The sequence below is a fragment of the Pelodiscus sinensis genome, chromosome 10 (assembly GCF_049634645.1).
Source record: "Pelodiscus sinensis isolate JC-2024 chromosome 10, ASM4963464v1, whole genome shotgun sequence".
In the NCBI taxonomy this organism is placed as follows: domain Eukaryota; kingdom Metazoa; phylum Chordata; order Testudines; family Trionychidae; genus Pelodiscus; species Pelodiscus sinensis.
The window spans coordinates 43,313,886-43,335,249 of NC_134720.1; the positions used below are offsets into that span (position 1 = coordinate 43,313,886).

The 21,364-nt window shown below is 44.4% G+C and overlaps 1 protein-coding gene across 10 annotated transcripts in view; it reads right to left on the bottom strand.

Moving 5' to 3' along the window:
* Nucleotides 1–21,364, bottom strand: part of TBL1XR1 (TBL1X/Y related 1) — a 221,366-nt gene that overhangs the window by 72,397 nt on the left and 127,605 nt on the right. The window lies entirely within an intron of this gene.

The window sequence follows — 21,364 nt, forward strand, 5'->3', positions numbered from 1 at the left end:
TATACACTTAGGGGAAAACATATATTACATACAAATCTTAATTTACTTTAGAAGTATACATTATTTTTCTTTTGAAACTTTCTTTTTTACTCTATTCTTTCCTCCTGCTTTTGTAATAAAAAACCCCAACCGTTAGTTTCAGGGTAGAATACGACAAGTGCCAAAAAATTCCATTCACTCTGACTATTTAAGGATGACTACCTAGAATTTTACAACAATCCAACTAAATCATTACCAAAGTCTAGGTACCAATACAACTTACTTTAGTGCAGACTATAATGGAAAAATATTCTCCAAGGTGACAAAAACAATATGCTAACATGGATGTTTTCTTATAGTTTTTATTACTTTATGTTTCTGATATTTTCATCTCTTATACTTCATTTCCAGTTTGACAATATTTTATACAGGAATTTCCAGAGGTATAGTACAGGTAGAGAGGTTAAAATATAAAGCTGCCAAGAAAAAAATTGGTTCCTCTGTCACAGAGCTATTTATGTTGTACAAAATAAATTAACATTATATCCTAGAGGATATGTGTTGCGAATCCATGGCTAAGTGTTTACTTTAACTGTTTCAACAGTTTAGATATGGACTTTAAATAGTCTCCATGCTTCACAAATCGAGCAAAGGTAAAGCATGTGAATTCTTTAGGGCAGTGGTCACCAACCAGTAGATCAGGATCTGCTGGTAGGTCTTGGAGCCTCTGACAGGTGATCCTGACTGCTTTGGCCAAGCAGCTAACAAGTGGCAGCACTTCAGCAGCTTCTCCCCCCACTGCTGCTCAACTTCTGCCCTTTGCCTTGGAGCTGTCCCCTTAGGAGCCTCCTATTTGCTGTGAAGGCGCAGGGAAGGAAAGGAGGGGTGCTGATGTCAAGATGCTCCCCCTCCCACCCTGCATCATATCTCCACAGAGCAGAGAGGGGCACAACAGGACTTGAGATGGAGTTTGCTGGCTACTTTTGAGAGTGGTGCAGGGCCAGTGTAGGGGTGAGCCTGCCTTAGCCCCACTGTACCACCACCCAGGAGCCACCTGAGGTAATGAGTGACCAGCTGGAGCCCACCCCAATCATGAACCCCCTCTTACACACCAAGCCCCAGTCCCGAACACACCTATATCCAAATGCCCTTCCAGAGCCTGCACCTAGAACCCCCTCCGGTACCCTAACAGCCTGCCCCAAGCTCAGCTCAGAGTCCCTCTCACACTCCAGATCCCTTAAGCCAAGACCAGAGCCTGCACCCCAACCCTCTGCCCCAGCCTGGTGAAAGTGAGGGAGGATGGGAGGGAGGACAGAGTGAGCGGGGAGGGGCCTTAGAGAAGGGATACAAAAGAGGTGGGGCAAGGGTATTTGGATCTGAGGTAGATCTTAGATTGCACTTAAATTCAAAAAGTGATCTCGTTCTTAAAAAGGTTGGAGATCACTGCTTTAGGGTATAATGTTCTAGGTAAAAGGACTGTAAAGAGTCCATGTGGAGGTTAGCAGCACCACAAAAGTCTCTGAGACTGTGGCCACGTCTCCACTTACCGGAGGATCGATGCCCTGGCAATTGATCTTCCAGGGTTTGATTTGGCAGGTGTAATAAAGACCCACTAAATCGAACACCGAGAAAGAACGTTTCCCCCACTGACCTCCCACTGTGGAGAGGGTGTCAAGTTCAGCTTAAGGTACATCGACTGCAGCTATGTTATTTACGTAGATGGAGTTGCATACCTAAGGCAACCTTTTCCCCTCCCCTAATGTAAACCTATCCTTAGAAACTCCTTAAAAGTAATCCAGTGATCCAAATTGTGGATGTATCTATCCATCTATCTGTACTGGAATGATTGTATGTTTTCATGAGTGTGGAACTGTGGGGCATATGTTGCAAGTAGTGGTCCCTGCCACAAACAGAATCAATTCACTAGGAATATACTGATATAGAATTGGGGGCTGGAAGAAATGAGGGCTGAGGAGGAAAAAGGAGAACTTGCTTATGGTTGAGTAGACAGGATAGTAGAAATAATCTCTGGGTTTCAGAAAAATGCTGTTTTCAGTGAGACTGGGATCAGATTAGTAGTAAAAGAACAATTTGTAATGGAATACTCATGATAATTTTGGCCAAAGTTCAAGGCAAAAAGTTCAAAATGAGTAGCTAATGGGTATGAATGCTAATTATTTTCTAGAGACTGAGCTAAGCAGGACTAAAAGCCATAAAATAGAAAAAAAGACATTACAGATAAGACATCCTTCCCAAAGGTACTATATATCAAGCACTGAAAACATGGAAGGAAATACATCAGTGGGCATTTAGTATTCCAAAATTTCCATTCTAAAACAATTACCACTGACCTCTAAAATACCTAAATCTTTTATCAGCATTTGAACCAGAATGCTGGTTTTGGTTCTGAATGACAAAAATATACCTCATTTTTAAACAGCAATCAATGATCATACGTTCTTAAATTTCCCAAGAGGTCTAGTTAATACTTTGTAATCGAAATCAATGACCATCCAGATAAGGGGTTGCACAAGCATGGCTCATTCCTAAACTTCGTAACAGGAGATAAAAAAGCCAACAGCTATCATTCCCCGTTTGGCATTCCAGACACCAGTTAAAGTCTATGGAAAGAACGGAGTAAGAAATAGATGAGGGTTAATTTTACTGAGCTGGCACTAGCACACAATGACGTGTTTATATTAAGGATGTAAAAGGTTAACTGGCTAACCAGTAAATCTCATCCTTAATCAGTAGGAGATGGAGCAGCTCCCTGCCCACCCAAGACAGAGGGCTGCTCCAGGCCTCTGGGACCCAAAGGAGCAGCCCCTGTTCATGGCGGGTCCAGCCACCCTTCACCTCTTCCTCCCCCCCCCCCTCCCCACTGCTGCTAGTTACACACTAGCTCCAAGGGAGCCAGCTGCAGAGCCCACAGCACATGTAACTAACCGCTATGAACTGTTGCAGTTACACAGTTACATTTTTAAACACATTTTTACATCCCTAATTCATATGTATTTTTATATAATTTCCATGCACCGATTTGTTCATATGCTCAGAGTGCAAACATGTCCGTAACATATAAATTAAATGTTAACAGATATGTAATTCATACACCCACTTCAATTCTGACATGATGTTTGCAGCTATTATTAAATGAGACACTAGAGTTAAAGATTACTGCTTTATACCACTTGAAAACTGGGTATAAAACTTTCAGAGGCAATACAACACTTGGGTTCTTATGCAATTGGGCCCTTCTGAATGGGGCCAAACGCAGGACTGAGACCTTGTTTTCTACCTCTAGAAGTCTGCGGCAATGGCTTCTAAAATGATACTGAAATTCAAGAGGGGAAGGGGAAAAAAACCAGGAACAACAGCAACACTCACAACTGCATGCTTTTAAGGATACAGAGACCAATAACACTTAAAATTACAACTATTTTGACTGAACAGGGCTTGACGAAAATGTTACCACTGTAAAATAGAGATTCACAGATTTCCAATAGTATAATGCAGCATACCCATTACTAATCCTGATGTTTGTGCCACAGCGGTCTTTAAAATTGTCACTAGTTATTGGTTCTGGCAATGCTTATCCATAGTGGCTCATGAGTGAAAGGAAGGGTTCTGACCTCATAACCAATGTAATTATATTTTTCTCCTAGAGATTAATATCTATTTTTCTGATGACTTCCTGTGAACTTGTCTGGAGATGTGAATTGTATAGCATCAGCACCTACTAGTGCTGCTAAAGCAGACTTCAAAAAAGTTAACACTAAAACATTGTTTAAATCTCAGATATAAAATTTAACTCCAGGCTGAATCTTCATAAACTAAGATCATTAATGAGATAATGAGCCTTTTGTCTAAGCAAAAAAGGAAAAGCAAGGGTTTGTAATGTTTATAGAAGTTACTAACTTCCACATTTTTAGTTACAACACTGAGTTTTTTATTGTTCACTGTGGTGATGCCAAACAAGACAGATCAGGGAGGCTTGAAAGGAAAGCAGAAGCTGGTTTGAAAGGAATCCTTATCTTCTCTACAATTCCCCATAGAGCATACACAAATAAAATTGGACACAGAAAACTGGAAATTCATCCATCAATTAGCCCCCATTAGTACAACAATGGGAAACCTCTTTACAGACAACTGATTTGCACAGAAAAGGCGGAACAGGGACTAGGTAAAAGGCACACTGATTCAACAAAATTTTAAGAGTGACTAAGCAAAAATGTGTCTCTCAAACAGGCCATAAACACACCATGTGCTGGTGTAATTTACACTGATACAATCTAGGACAGTAACTCGGCCAACTTCAGTGGTGCTCCTGATTTATGCTCCTTTAACTACACTTCACAATTTCAATCAGTAAGTTCACCTCTAGCCTTTTAAATACTTGATAAAAATTACTAATTATAGACTACTACCTGACTTTTGTGTCCTTGATAAAGTCCAGAAGTGAGCTGATTATAAAAAGGAGGAAGTAAAGGCAACATCATCCTTTCCTTCTCAAAAAAACCAAAACCAAAAACAACTACGTAATTTTCCAGTTTGTTCAGTTTTCAGTGTGTCTGTATTTTAGATTGTAAATTCTTTGAGGATAGTAGCAGTAGAGCGGTTAGTGGGCCAATTGTCAACCAGAACATCCAGTCAAAGATGGTGTAAAGTCATACCTACTGACCAGACACCCAAAACTGTTTACATGGGGCGAGGGAGACACTGAATGTACCAGCCCCTACTCAGCCAGGGCTACCTCCTACTTGCACCAGGTGGCTGCAGTTCCCATCCCATGCTCTGTAGGTGAGTCCCTCCCAACCCTATCAGGAACAGGATGGGTGGGAAGCAGTGAGGGATGGAGGAAGGGGGAAAGAGGAACGATTGGGGAAGGGGTAGGGCCTCAGAAGGCAGGGGTGGACAAGTAGAGATTCCACCAGCACTCCTGCTGGAAAGTCCAGGATTTGAATATTACAAAGTTGGCAACCCTAAGTGGCAGCCTGTATTTGTCAGTATTATAAAGAGTTAAGCACATAGATTATGCTAAATAAGGAATCCTTCCCAAGTAAAAGCAACACTCAGGAAGAAAAAGGCTAGTGCTTATTTTGTTAGGATGAGGAAGAGTGAACAGTAAAGCTGCTGTGGACACTAACTCAGCATCTTGAGGACAGGTTAGGAACTTACTCTATTCACAATCTCATTTTAGATAAAAGTTGAATTGTAATTTATTTTTAGTATACCTCTATTTTATTACAGTACACTGAAATTAAAGTCAAAATTTTCAAAGCAGGTAAAATACACCTGCAAAAATGTGTACATCCCTTTTGCACATGCTAACATAGTTGCAGAACATGCAAATACATACTTGCACAGTGGGGGCTAGAAGTCCATGGGGACCAGGCAACAGAACTGCACCGTTTTTGCCTCTCAACCCTCTAAGTATAGCTTTGAAATGCTGGTCCTAACTTTTTGCCGTTTTGAGAACAGGACAAGGACAGCGGGTTTTTAATCACTGACAACCATTTATAGCTTAAAATTTTGTAGTAGAATAATAAAATTAAACGGGAAAACACAAGTACCAAAACTAGTTTTAATACTCTAAGGAGCACGTCAAGATTAAGTACTTAAAAGTTGGCAAAATCCCTAAAATTGTAAAATACAATTTATTCTACCTTGTTGCAAAACCTATTTTATAATATTCAATAACAGCAAAGGCCTTATCCTAGCAAAGACTTACTCACCTTTTACTTTTCATGCAGCAAGTGGTTCCACTGACTCCAAGTATGAAATTAAGCAGATGCATAGGTCTTTTCAAGATCAAGGCCAAAAATTTTACATTTAGACAAATTATTTCATGCAATAGACGGAATACTAGAATTTCAGAATTTCTTAAAGAATATTTGATCTTAACACTTTTACATTGCCATATTACTTGAACAAGGGTCTCAAACACCCACCCTGCAGGCCATCCCCAGCCGGAGCAATTGCGTAATCTGGCCTGGAAATCCCATGGTCAGGGGAGAGGAACTGTCCATTATCATTCCTCAAGCCCTGCCCCTTCCCACTATAGTTCCATCCTCTCCCTCCCATGGCTTCCCATCCCTGAGGGGATTACCAGAGGAGAGTAGGTACAGGGCTCAGCAACAGTCAGGCCAGACGCACTTCACATGCTAGCAGGAGGTGTGGTGAAGTGGAGTGCACTAGGTGGGTACACTCACTCCATGAGCCACAGGGAGGCCCAACCACCGTTGCTGCCCTGTGCCAGGTGCCTGATAATTGTTGAAGCCCCCATCAGGGATGGGAAGCCATGAGGGGGAAGAGACTGGGGTGATGGCAGGAGGGGGTGGAGTTTGGGGAATGATAGATAACAGCCCCGCCCCATCAGGGCTCCCAGGTCAGATCGCACAATTGCTTTGGCTAGGAATGGCCAGCAGTCTGGGATAGCTAACAGCCGCCCCCGCTAGAAGGCGGTTCTTTAGTTTTTGCATTTAGCTTACTAACATTCTTTTTAAAGGGAAAAATGTCATTCTGATTGAAGTCAAACATTCTGGAACAAAAGAAGCTTCAGGCAGTGGCCACGCACTAATATTAAGGACAAGCCATATGTTATGGTTTCTGAAAATTATGGGCACCACTGTTCCTTAGTCGCTCCGCTAAATGTTTTGAACACAAGATTATAACAAACTGGTTAGCAACCTAACGATGATAAGTGCTACTAACTGTCTGCTATAAGAGTTTAGACACCATGCAGTATTGAACATTTTCTCACTAGTGCTTATTATGTCCATACATTAAAACAAATGTAAACAGAGAGGGAAAACATTACTTACATGTTTCAAATTAACTATGAAGCCACTTAGTTATTACAGGACTCTAAATGCAGAGGGCATTGCCAACCACAGAAAGGCAAAGGTAAACGTACTGCATTTGGTTTTGCTAAGCAATGAAATATTTGATGCCTTTAAAAACAAGTTTCAGTAGCCTTCATTTTTCTTTTTTGTAATAGTTAATGGACATTTATGGCAGGATTCCATACCAAACTATGCTATGCAGGATTAAGCGGTCAGTAGGACATGCTGCATGATTAGCATGGAACTCTGCATCTTTATTGGGGAAGTAGCACCTAGCTGTGATGATAAAATTGGTATAAAATCAGTTGTAAACTCAATTCCTCTCACTTAGCAGAAGTAGCTTTTTGTTAATGAGTAAAACGTTTATGGACAGAACTTACTTATAAATAGTTAAAATCCAAGTTTGACTTTGTCTGAATTATAATATGGTATGGAAAGTTATAATGATGTGTCATCAATTCCTTTACAAACTCCTCCTTTCAGCTAACCTATATTCAAAAGTCATATATTGCTTCTAGTTGACCTGGACCTGTACTTTTTTTTTTAAGATTAAAATTGCTTTTTTAAAAAAAAAATCACAAAACCAAATATAAAAATTATACATTTCCTTAAATTTTTATATTAGCTTTTTAATTTAAATATAAATAAGGAGACAAGAAGTATGGAAAATCTCTACTTATAAAAAAATGAATTCTTATTCTCATTTAAATTACTGATGTCTACAAAATAATTACTCTCTATAAAAGGCCATATTTAATTTTATTCCTAAGAAGCATGGCTTGCTGTTCTTGTTAGCCTTAGAAGACATATTAGTAACACTAATGAAATTTTTCTTTCTATGCTGTGTCAAAGAATGCCCCCAAACTCAGGATGTTAAGCATTGTGTAACTGACTAATCTAATAATCAGGGCTTGACAAACGGCAGTGAAAGCTGCTCACCAGCCCCGCACTGCACATGTGCAAGAGCCACTTTGCACATGTGCACGCCACCGGTAAACGGGGCACGTGGCTGAAATCTACTTGTCACGGGCGAGTAGATTCTATAGTTTGTTGAGCCCTGCCAATAGTCAATGCATTTTTGCATCGAATATTCGATTAGTTGATAGGGCAGCACTGACCCTTTTGAAATGCCACATGGAGCAGCTGACCCTGGACTCTGTGTATTGCTGTCACTTTGAAGTACCCCCTCTTCTCCTTCCTCCCCTTGCTGCCTCTATCTGTTAGAGGCAGTTGGGGGGGAGGAGGCTGATTAGTTGACTATCCTGTCAACTATCAGTTAAGCATTTGCTCATCGGATAGTCGACTATTCCTTAACATCCCTACTCCAAACCAGACTGATGCAACACGAAAACAGAAAAGGCACTCGCAATAAAAATGGAAAACTACATGAAAATAGTATAAGCCTCCTATTGTGCACGGAGATCTATATGAGCTGTCATTTGCCTAAAATGAGGTCAATGCAGACAGAGACTTTGGTTTTAGACTATGGTGCCTGCACAGTTTCAGACATTCCTAGGCCATAAAGGACCATCATGATCATCTAATCCAGGGGTGGGCAATCATTTGCAGGGGGGGGGGGGGTTCACAAATCAGAAGTGGTGGCGGGCTGCCCTGGAAGGGGCGGGGCCTCGGGCCGAAGCGATGGAGCCAACCCAGAAGGGGTGGGGTTGAGAACTATCCTGCTGGGTATGGTGACCTTATTTTCTGAACCAGCTGCTGCTAGTAAGAACAGTTTAATTTAAAATATTACACAGTTAAAACGCTTAATCTTTCTCAGGTTAATCAAACTTCATTTTAAATAAAGTAAAATATTCTGACCAACACAAAAGGTTTCAATGTTTTCTTTATTTGTATCAGGGTTGGAGAACCCTTTTTGGGTCGCGGGCCACACAAGTGAGAAGCAAAAAAACTCCTCCAAAAACCCCAAACACTCACTGGTGTGGTCCCAACTGAGACACCTCACTCCTCTGGTGCCCTAGCCTCCCAGGGTAAGGGGAAAGGAAGGGGGAAACTGAGGTTCAGGGCTTCCCATAGACCAGATTTACTGTTCTGGGGTTCTAGAGTTAGTAGATTTTATGGCCCTCCTTAGGGGTACAGTACATGAGACAGGGCTGCCAGCAAGTAGGATACAGAAGGGGTGCAGGATCTAAGGGAGCTAGGGTTCAGAAGCAGGTTGGGAGTAGGGTGTTTGGCCAGGTGGAGGGAGCAGGAACAAGGGAGGGTGTCGGAGCAAGCTAAGGGTGCCAGGTCTTGGGGGGGGAGGGAAGTGACAGGATTGGCATGAGGAGGTCCAGGCATGATAGGGAACCTTACCTTGCTTCGTGCCCCCTCGCAGCAACAGCCAGCTCCCAGAAGTGCCATTACCAGGCCCACACAGCCCGGAGCCAACCCGAAGGCGTGCTACCACAGCCCAGGGCCAGCCCCAGAGGTGCCACTATCGTGGCCAAGAGGCCCGGGACTGGCCATGGAGGCACCGCTAGCAGGGCCAGGCGGCCCAGGACCAGCCCCGGTGTCACTGCTACTGTAGCCAATCCCAGAGGCACGCTACCACGACCTGGGGCTGGCCCCGGAGGCGCCACTACTGCGCCCATGGGGTCGGCCCCGAAGCACTGCTACCATGGCCAGGAAGCCCAGGGCTAGCCCCAGAGGTGCTGCTACCGTGGCCAGGAGGCCCATGGAAAAGGGAAAGAAAGGGAGCGGATGCAAACAGGTATCTGATGAAAGCCAGCAAACAGGTATCTGATGAAAATTTCAGATGTTGACACAATTAAACGCTTTTTAACATCCCTAATCTTGATTTGAAAACCACTGGTGTAATTGCTGGTCCATCTTTGTCACTGAAAAATCTGATCTACTTCCTGCTTCTCATTCCCTGCACAATGTTCTAATCCTCTGTTTCTGAGAGCACCAAGTTGAGAATCAGAAACTAAAGAAAGGAATTACGAAGAAAAGGCTGGTTAATATAGAAACGTTAAAAAAAGCCACTTTTCAATTCCACCCTAGAAGGAACCCTTCCTCACTAAAAAATAAAACAGGGAAAGTGGGTTAGAGAAGCCCAAACCTAAATAGAATAATCTCTAATTAACATATCAAAATTGTCCCATGAGACAACAAAGGGCCTTTTAAAAAATTCCTTTTCAAATATATTGCTTAATACTGACACACACCATCAGAAGGTTATACGGTAACTGAACCAGGTTGTAATATGCACAAAGTTGGTGCAGTGCTTCAAACGTATAAATGCTATGTAAATACTATTATAGACTGAAAATATTAATAAGGTATTTCCGTTGTAATAGAACAAATAGTATTTCTAATTTCCTTCTATAAAAAACAAATTCAAAATTTCTAGTCACAATAAGTTGAACCCCAAAAATGACTAAGGCCTCGATCCTGTAAAGACTTAAGCATGTGAATATCCCTCTGGTGCCACAGACAACTTGCTTACAGATAATCCTACTTCATAAATTTTTACAAGACCAGGGCACAAGATATCTATAATAATGCTGAGTTCTAATGCCTCAATGTGTGTGAATCAATTACCAAGCATTTATAAAATACTTCAACCAAATTCTAGCCCATGATCTTTTAGCAGAAATGAATTATGAACTTTATTCTAGATCAAAATTCAACAATAAACAAAATGCCACAAAAAACATTTTACGGGTGGTTTCAGAAATACTACATCTTTAAATATATTGAGACCATTGAACTAAGGATGTGAAAGGTTAATGGGCTAACTGGGTAATGCTTACTCTCTCCAGTGAACTGGTAGGGGACAGGAGCAGCTCCCAGCCCACTCTGGTCAGGGGACTGCTCCAGCCCCACAGGGCCCACTACAAGCGGGGCTGTTCTGGCCAGCTGGCTGCAGAGCCCACAACATGTAACCTCGAAAAATGTTTAGATTTTTAGTGATTACAGAGTTATGTTTTTAAATGAATTTTTACATTCTTACATTGAACATTATTTGTTAGAAAAATTCTTCTAGCATCTCAAAAGTAATCTCGACTTAATGTGAAATCTCTCTGTAAAACATTAGTTTTCACCTCAGGTCATGTTCCAAATTAATTCTGCTCCTCTCTTAACCTCTGTCACTTCCAGAACAGATTTTAAAAGATTTACGAAGCTCTAGTTTACTGAAAGTTGCACTGAATGAGACTAGGATAGTATCCCTTTAAATTATTTCAGAATCTTCTAGTTGTGCTCATCATGTCCTATGTTTGAGAAGTTTACAGAATCCAAACAGAAGGACAATGTGTATATGTATATGCCTTGAGTGTTATATATTCAGTAAACTTGCTTATTTGAATCACAGAATCATAGAACCATAGAGCTGGAAGAGACCTCAGAAGGTCATCAAGTCCAGTCCCCTGCTCTAGGCAGGACCAATCCCAACTAAAACAACCCGGCCAGGGCTTTGTCAAGCCGCGACTTAAACACCTCTAGGGATAGAGACTCCACTACTTCACTAGGTAACCCATTCCAGTGCTTCACTACCCTCCTAGTGAAATAGGTTTTCCTAATATCCAACCTGGACCTCTCCCACCATAACTTGAGACCATTGCTCGTTGTTCTGCCATCTGTCACTACCGTGAACAGCCTTTCTCCATCCTCTTTGGAACCTCCCTTCAGGAAGTTGAAGGCTTGTATCAAATCCCTCCTCACTCTTCGCTTCTGCAGACTAAACAGACCCAACTCCCTCAGCCTCTCCTCATAGGTCATATGCTCTAGCCCCCTAATCATTTTGGTTGCCTTCCGCTGGATCCTCTCCAATGCGTCCACATCCTTTTTGTAGTGGGGGGCCTAGACCTGGACACAATACTCCAGATGTGGCCTCACCAGAACCGAATAAAGGGGAATAATGACATCTCTGGATCTGCTGGCAATGCTCCTCTTAATGCAACCTAATATGCCATTAGCGTTCTTGGCTACAAGGGCACACTGTTGGCTCATATCCAGCTTCTCATCCACTGTAACCCCCAGGTCCTTAGGTCCTTTTCTGCAGAACTACTACTTAGCTGGTTGGTCCCCAGCCGGTAACAATGCTTGGGATTCTTCTGTCCCAAGTGCAGGACTCTGCACTTGTCCTTGTTGAACCTCATCAGATTTCTTGTGGCCCAATCCTCCAATTTGTCTAAGTCACTCTGGATCCTACCTCTGCTCTCAAGCGTATCTATCTCTCCCCCTAGCTTAGTGTCATCAGTAAACTTGCTGAGGGTGCAATCCATCCCCTCATCCAGGTCATTAATAAAGATATTGAACAAAACCAGTCCTAGAACCGAACCTTGGGGCACTCTGCTAGAAACCAACCGCCATCCTGACATCGAGCTGTTGATCACTACCCGCTGGGCCCGGCCTTCTAGCCAGATTTCTATCCATCTTACCATCCATTTTTCCAATCCACATTCCCTTAACTTGCTGGCAAGAATATTGTGGGAGACCATATGAAAGGCCTTGCTAAAGTCAAGGTATATCACATCCACTGACTTTACCACGTCCACAGAGCCAGTTACCTCATCATAGAAGCTAATCAGATTGGTCAGGCACGACTTGCCCTTTGTGAATCCATGCTGACTGTTCCTAATCACTTTCCTCTCTTCCAAGTGCCTCAAAATGGATTCCTTAAGGATCCCTTCCATGATTTTTCCAGGATCTGAGGTAAGACTGACCGGCCTATAGTTCCCTGGATCGTCCTTCTTCCCTTTTTGAAGATGGGCACTACATTTGCCTTTTTCCAATCATCCAGGATTTCTCCCGACCTCCAGGAATTTTCAAAGATAATGGCCAAAGGCTCCTCAATGACATTTGCCAACTCCCTCTGTTCCCTCGGATGCATTAAGTCCAGACCCATGGATTTGTGTACGTTTAGCTTTTCTAAATAGTTCCTAACCTGTTCTTTACCCATCAAAGGCTGTCCATCTTCATCCCATCTTGCGTCACTTAGCGCATTAATCTGGGAACTCACCTTGTCCGTGCATACAGAGGCAAAGAAAGCATTGAGTACTTCAGCTTTCCCCACATCATCTGTCACTAGGTTACCTCCTTCATCCAGTAGGGGCCGCACACCCTCTCTGATCACCTTCTTCTTGTTAACATGCCTGTAGAAACCTTTCTTGTTATCCTTCACATCCTTAGCCAGTCGCAATTCCATTTGCGCTTTCGCCTTCCTGATAACCCCACAGCATTCTCGAGCTATACATTTAAACCCCTTCCTGGTCATTTGTCCAAGTTTCCATTTTTGTAAGCTTTCTTTTTGTGCTTAAGTTCACCAAGGATTTCCCCTGTAAGCCAATCCGGTCTCCTACCATGTTTGCCTCTCTTGCTATGCATCGGGATGGTTTCTTTCTATGCCTTCAATAAGGCTTCTTTAAAATACTGCCAGCTGTCCTGGACTCCTTTCCCCTTCATGTTAGCATCCCAGGGTATTCTGCCCATCAGATCTCTGAGGGTATGTCTACACTATAAAGTTATTTCGAACTAACGGATGTTAGTTCGAATTAACTTTGATAGGCGCTACACTAGTGCTCCGCTAGTTCGAACTTAATTCGAACTAGCGAAGCGCTTAGTTCGAACTAGGTAAACCTCATTCTACGAGGACTAAGCCTAGTTCGAACTTGCTAGTTCGAATTAAGGGGTGTGTAGCCCCTTAATTCGAACTAGTGGGAGGCTAGTTCACTCCACCCACCCCACTCATGCTTTTATAGACCTCTATCCTATCCCCCCTCCGTATCCTCTTTTCTAAACTGAAAAGTCCCAGTCTCTTTAGCCTCTCTTCATATGGGACCTCTTCCAAACCTCTGATCATTTTAGTTGCCCTCCCCTCTCCCACCCTCTCTCTTCCCCTCTCCCACCTCCTTTTCCCAGTCTCCCCAAGTTTTGTTCAATAAAGAGAGATTCTATTATTGACCACACGTTTTCTTTATTTTGTACATCAGGAAGGGGGGCTAGGGAAGGGTAAGTGGAAGGAGGTGAGGGAGGAATGGGGTACGAGCCCCCGATGGGGAGGACTGGGCTGGCTCTGCGGGCTTCTGGGGGTGGAAGCTCTCCTGCAGCCCCCCAATTGCCCCCTCTCCCCAGATGGCAGCCTGCGGCAAGTGCAGCCGGTCTGATGGCCGAGTGCTGTGATGTGCCCAGTGTGGGCATTCAGGGCACTCCAAGCCAGGACTGCTTTGCAAGCGGGGCATCCCTGAGAACTGTCTGTCCGGGGTGGGGCTTGGGTCCCTTTAAGCACAGCCCTCAGCTAGCCTGAGGCAGCAGCTCCACGCTCTAAGTCCTCATCTGATGCCCTGCCGGCACTGCTTCTGGCCATCCTTAAGCCCGGTTCAGGGTCCACTTAATGTGGACATGCTAGTTCGAATTAGCAAAACGCTAAATCGAACTAGTTTTTTAGTCTGGATGCGTTAGTTCGAATTAGCTTAGTTCGAATTAACTAATTAGAACTAAGTTAGTTCGAATTAGCACTGTAGTGTAGACATACCCTGAGGGAGTCAAAATCTGCTTTTTGGAATTCCAAGGTGTGTATTTTACAACTCTCTTTTCTTCCTTTGGTCAGGATCTTGAAATCTACCATCTCACGATCACTCCTTCTCAGGCTGTCACCCACCTCTATTTCTCCTATTAGTTCCTCTCTGTTTGTGAGCAGAAGGTCAAGCTGCGCACGGCCCCTGGTCGGATCCCTCAGCACTTGTACCAAGAAGTTATCCCCAACATTCTCCAAAAACTTTCTGGATTGCCTGTGTACTTCCGTATTGGTTTCCCAACAGATGTCAGGGTGATTAAAGTCCACTACGAGAACCAGGGCCTGCGATCTGGAAGCTTCTCTCAGTTGTCTGAAGAAAGCCTCATCTACCTCATCCACCTGATTCGGTGGCCTGTAGCAAACACCAATCACAACATCACTGCTGTTGCTTGCTCCTTTAAACTTAACCCTCATTAGGTTAAGACTCTCAACAGGTTTTTCTCCCTCTTTATACTGGAATTCAGAGCAATCATAGTGCTCTCTTACATATAGTGCAACTCCTCCTCCTTTTCTCCCCTGCCTGTTCTTCCTGAACAGTCTATACCTTTCCATGATAGCGCCCCAGTCATGCGAGTCATCCCACTAAGTTATCTCAATTAAATCATATTTCTTGGACTGGGCCAGGGCCTCCAGTTCTTCCTGTCTGTTGCCCAGGCTTCTTGCATTAGTGTACAAACACCTCAGATAACCAATCACATTGTGCTACTGGATTCCTTTGTTTTAAGAAAAATAAAAATCAAAAGTCTGCCAAGCACTACCAAAATGTCTGTTTTACCTGCCGTCCAGTCTTCCCTGCCCACACAGAATAGGATTTGCAAAAGCACTCAGTGTTAGCCTAACTCTGCACTAACTGAAATCAGTGAATAAAATCCTACTGACTTCAAAGGGAACAGAGGTAAGCCAAAACTGAGGACTTCTAAAACTCCCATCCATATTATATAACATGTAAAGCCAAAGCAGAAGTATCAAAACTGTAGCAAGAAGGCTTCACTTTATGTAGACCCAGTAGTGACTCCATAACGTTTCATTAAAATTTAAATTCTCATTCCCATGTCCAAGCTCTCAACTTAATCCTTTTTCTGATGGGGCTCAAAGGGGTATGTCCCCTTTTCTGCATAAAATTTCCCATGGCTATTCTCCAATCAGGGCCCAATTTTGTGCATGAAAATTGGTTAATTGGTTTTGAAGACAGGACACAATGTCATTTTTTAGTTCTTTTGCCAAGTCATAACTCAAACTACTTGAGCTAATGCCTTTAGCTTTTATATGCATATCTTCATTATTTACAGGATTCTCTTTTACCAAATTGGTGTATTAAAACTGTTTAGTTTTTAAAGGTTGACTCTATACAGGCAGTCCCCGGGTTACATGGATCCGACTTATATCAGATCCCTACATACAAACGGGGTGAGGCAACCCCGCACTAGCTGCTTCCCCCCAGCAGACCAGGGAGACGCGAAGCTAGCCCCCCCCCCCCCCCCCAGCAGACCAGGGAGACGCGGAGCGGCTTTTCTCAGCAGACACCTCAGCTTGAGAATAAAGGACTGAGGGAAGTGAGGTGTGGGAGAATAAAACTGAGCTCTGGAGAAATGTTTGGCTAGAGTTTTCCCTACAATATGTACCAGTTCCGACTTACATACAAATTCAACTTAAGAACAAACCTACAGTCCCTATCTTGTACGTAACCCGGGGACTGTCTGTATATAGTAAAACTTCCATGACTGAGCTTGAAAATGCTACAAGCACTGCTTCGTTTACTAATTCAAAAAAGAACTCTAAAGTCTGAATTTCTCTTTGTTGCAATGGCAGGCTTCAACAAGTACCAAGATCAAAAGTACTTATCTGCTTATCTGTTATTTTTCTGGGGGAACCCCTCCCCCCGTTTATTCCATGGTGCAATTTAGGGGAGAAAAATCACTCCTCACTGATTGTACACAGCTGTAATCTCACCCACCTATCATCAGAGCCCCTACCCTCATGTTTTTGCTTGTGGCAGCTGTCGTCATCACTATCAAAGTCCCAGAGAGTAAGGCTGCTCCATTCCTTATGCACTCTCCTGGGATACATGCCACAGGTCCAGCAGCTGCTATAGTAGTATCACAGAGAGCAGACACTGGCAAAGCCCCCCCGCTACCACTTCCTTCATTTCTCTCTAGGGAGATGGAGTCCACATTAATGTGAGTGACAGGAAGATTGAGAGAATGGCTGCTATAAGTTGCCCTGGACACTGAGGAGTTGGAAGCTGTGGGAAGAAATATTCCTTTTCACCATCCAACCACCACAAATTAAAATCTCTTACCCCATGCCTGTGTCTAGACTGGCCAGTTTTTCCAGAAAATCAGCCACTTTTCCGGAAAAACTTGCCAGCTGTCTACACTGGCCGCTTGAATTTCCGCAAAAGCACTGACGATCTCATGTAAGATTGTCAATGCTTTTGTGGAAATATTATGCTGCTCCCATTCGGGCAAAAAACTTTTGCGCAAAAGGGCCAGTGTAGACAGCAGAGAGTTGTTTCCGCAAAAAAGCCCCGATAGCCATTTTCGCTATCGGGGCTTTTTTGCAGAAAAGTGCGTCTAGATTGGCCACAGATGCTTTTCCGCAAAAAGTGCTTTTGCGGAAAAGCGTCCTGCCAATCTAGACGCGCTTTTCCAAAAATGCTTTTCACAGAAAACTTTTCTATTAAAAGCATTTCTAGAAAATCATGCCAGTGTAGACGTAGCCCATATGTATATCTGTGGGAGTAGGGCACCTCCCTCTCAGCAGCAACTTCATCTCCCCTCAGAGGCAGCTAAGAATAGATACCCCCAGAACTGGGATCTTTACTGCCTCTGCAGGGAAATATGGCAGAAGAACATTCAGATTCTGTATGAGAGTGGGAGGAAGAGACAGAATCTTCATACACAAATACACCCCAGGGAACAAGGAAGTGGAGTATAGTTAGCCCATAGCAGGGTGGCCTATTTATAAAATTCAGCAACATAAGGCTGTCTGATTCTGCCTGCTATTGCTTCCCGTCACCTTTTGCTCAGGCCAGTCAGTTGGCCACATAAAGAAACTAGAGGGGGTTCAGGCTAATCAATTTCTATATTTGCTCTCTTTTCTATACTCAGCCTGGATCCATGTTTGCACTGGTATTCCAACAGCTGCACAATGACTGTTGTTAGATTTGAAATTCCAGCATGGGGTACAAATTCCAAAAAATGAGCTTTAAATTGCCTTGCCATTCCCAAATAAGTAGTGGTTAGGTAGGAAGCTGGTTATATCACTGTAGAAGTGAAGCTGTATCACTAGAATTCAGATAGCTGTCAGGACAAACTTAAGTTTCATTTTGGCATCCAGTGAGGGTTTCCTACCTGTAAGTGGAAGGTGTCAGACTATGGGGTCGCAGTTTTAAGGCTACTGTTACAACACTGAGTTTTCTAGAATTTAGACTGATCTCATGTTTCTTTTAATACAGCACTCTATTAACATTTTGTCAGAGGGAAATATACATTAGTTTTAACTCTAAAGGATAGTGGGCCAAAGATATCTTTCAACAAACTTAAGGAGTTGTGACAAATAAGATTAATGAACTACTTATTTATTTCTGGAGTCTCTAGTTAAATTCCTGGCTCAGGTTTCAGTGAATATCAGTTTTAGCCTAGTTTCTCACCTCCTTCCCTCCCCCCCCCCCCCCCCCCGAGTTCATAAATCACACCACAAAAGCAGCACATAGTTTGCTATATTGGCACTCTAGCTTAAGTGATTTCTATGAGCGACTATAATAGAAATGGATTTTCAAGTTAGAACAGCAGTGACCTAACAAAGTTGTAACCAGCCAGTTGCTTACCCACTAAACCAGAATCAAACCAGTGTTTCAAGCCCTTGTTTCATTCACAAATTTAACAAAACAATTAAAAATGGGTTTCTAAAGACTAATCTGCTCATTTAAAAAAGGCTTTGACAAGGAAAAATAGGCTTATTTTTCTCCATTTTCAACTGAGGAAAAGATTGAACATTTTATGTATTAATAACCACTCATCTTATTCAGTGAAATATCTAGCATTCAAAACCCACACAAGGAGACGTTTTTAGTAGGGTATCCGGTTTTGAAGTAAGTTTTATTATTATCATGAGTATCAGTACGTAGTTGCATACTGCCTGGATGGTAGACACACACACTGTGGGAGCGTGTCTACCAGCTAGGCAGTAAGCAACTACACAGTGGAGAAAAGGAGAAGGAGGAAGGCGGTGGGGGTGGTGGAGGCGGGGTGGAATCCCCGGGGATGGACTCGCCTGTGAGCCCCACTGGGACTGTGCATGGGACGGGCAGCACCCTGGGATCTACATGCGTGCAGGCCAGCCTCCCCCCCCCCATTTCCCCCAGCCAGCCCCGCTCCCCCCGACCCCCTCCCGGCCAGCCCTGCTTCCCACTGTCCTGTCTCCTCCTCACGTCCCCCAATCTCCCCTGGCCAGCCCTGCTCCCCTCGTGTCCGGTTCTCTTCTCTTCCCCCCCCCCCCCCCCCCCCACCATCTGAAATCACGTGTGTCCAGTATTTTTTTTAAAACTATCTGGTAACCCTAATTTCTAGGAATGTTAGCTAGCGTGTACTTGAATAATCGTGTAACTGCATCAAGTTGTATAGTGGTTACAAGACTATTTGATAGTTCCCGAAGGCAGGGCTGGCTGCCAGTGTCCTCTGGCCCCACTCCCAGGGAGCCCCCTGCTACCCCATTGCTGCTGCCTCTGTATCAGAGGCAGCAGCTTGCAGTACCACCAGTCCTGTCCATGGAGAGGACACGCTCACGCTCCCCATGGAAAGAAGCTGACCCACAGACAGGGGCAGCTTTGCACCAGCCTCCCATACCCCCCACCCTCGACTACTGTCTATGATAGAGGCAGCAGCATGGACTGACGATGGCAGGCGGCATCACGGAGCCAGCGCTGGGGGTAGCCAGCTTTTAAGCCAGATTCCCTCCCAGTACTGGTTCCTGTCTCTCCCCCACCTCTGTAAGACGCTGCATGGGGGGTGGGGGGGGGGAAGATGGGGCAAGGCAGGTCCACGGAGCTGGCATGCACATCATGCATATACGCTCCCAAATGCTTCCCTCACCCTCTGCGCTGCTGCTTCTCTCTCAGAGGGGGGAGGGTGGGGGAGAGGGGCAAGAGAGGACAGGTGAATCCCATGCTCATGGGGAGCTGGCTTAAAGCCAGATTCTCGGGGCACAGGCTCCCTCCTCCTTCCCCTTGCTGCCTCTGATACAGAGGCAGCAAAGGTGAGAGGGATGCATGTCGTCAACAGGATTAACTGATAAGCCCAGGCTTATCAGTTAATCACGTAGGTGTCTACACTGACGTCCTCGGAAATTTCAACCCATTATGTTATACCATTGGAATCATGTTATAATCTGATACTACATGCAGCCATTTTCAAACCAAGACTACAACTGGTTCCTCATAAAACCAATGTGTGTTAGGGAAAAACACTTATCCCCATTTTACAGGTGGAAAACAGACAGAGAGGCTTAGTAACTTCTTTGAGGTTACTGAAGAAGTCTGTGTTGGAGCCAACAGTGGAACACAGAGCAGCACCTTAAACATAAAACCAGTCTCTTAATTGCAGCAATACTCCAGCTATGTCAGGAAAATTGTTGTATAGGTTGTACTTCCCTAAACAGTTACTCTCTAGTCCAACAACATCTATCCCTGAACCAGACTGCCCTAGGGTCGGGAACCCAGTGGCAGTGTCTGGGAGCCCAAAGCGGCTCAGCCAGTATCCACAGCAGCTGGGACGACAACCCAGAGGCATGGGGGCTGGCTGGGCCAGAAGCAGAGCTGGTGGAAGGGAAAGTAAGCAGGCTAGAGGGCTCGTGGCAGGCTGGAAGGCCTGGTCTGGCATATTCCTTTGCTCGGGCTCAGTCTAAGTACCAAGGGTGCCGAACCATTGCAGTCCAATCAGTACTTGGTTCTCCCAGAGCAGAAAGAGAGAAACAGAAAGACAGACAGAGCACATGCATGCAAAGTGAGCACAAGGTAATGTATACGAAGAAGAAAAAAACATGGCAAAATCTTTACATTTCTAAGACTTAGATAACTGCAGAGAATGGAAATAAAGGGTTTCTCTTTCATATATCAGAACTTTTCCCCTTAATTGTTCCCTTCGGAGCCATGAAATTCTATGAACTAAATTCAAATAATATTCCTTTGGGTGGTTGGCAATGGAGGAGAAATTCAAAGGTCATCTTCAAACAACTATTACTGTTGCCAGGAGAGAAGTGTTAACTGCAAGTTCGGTACTGAGCCTTATACAGTACTGTCTTTCATAACTTCTCCGGTCAACTGAGCAGCTGTATATGAAGCCACAAATGTACAGGCAGTCCCAGGGTTACATACAAGATAGGGACTATAGGTTTGTTCTTAAGTTGAATTTGTATGTAAGTCGGAACTGGCTAAAGATTCAGCCGCTGCTGCTGAAACTGACCAGGGGCTGACTACAGGAAGCTGGAGGCAGAATTGCTCTGCCCCCAGCTTCCTGGAATCAGCCACTGATCAGTTTCAACAGCGGCTGAATCTCGAGCCTGGGACAGAACAGGTTGGCTGCCAGGTAGGTCCCTGCAGGACCAACCCGGCAGCACCCCAGCTGCTCTACCCCAGGGTCCACAACAAAAGCCTGGTCTGCTGGGGGAGGGGGGCAAAGCCTCAGAGGCGCAGGACCCCGCCGCCGCTGCGGCTTTGCTCCCGGTGTCCCTGGTCTGCTGGAGACGGTCCCCAGCAGACCAGGGACACCGGGAGCAAAGCCGGGGAGGCGGAGGGGTCCCGCGCCTCTGAGGCTTTGCTCCAGGTGTCCCTGGTCTGCTGGAGACGGTCCCCAGCAGACCAGGGGCACCCGGAGCAACTTTTCTCGCCCCAGAGGTCGAGGTGGCGGGACCGCTGAGCTCTGGGCGGTCCCGCTGCCTGCGAGCTCCGGGGTGAGAAAGCCCCATTCGTAAGTGCGGATCCGACATAAGTCGGATCCGCGTAACTCAGGGACTGCCTGTACAG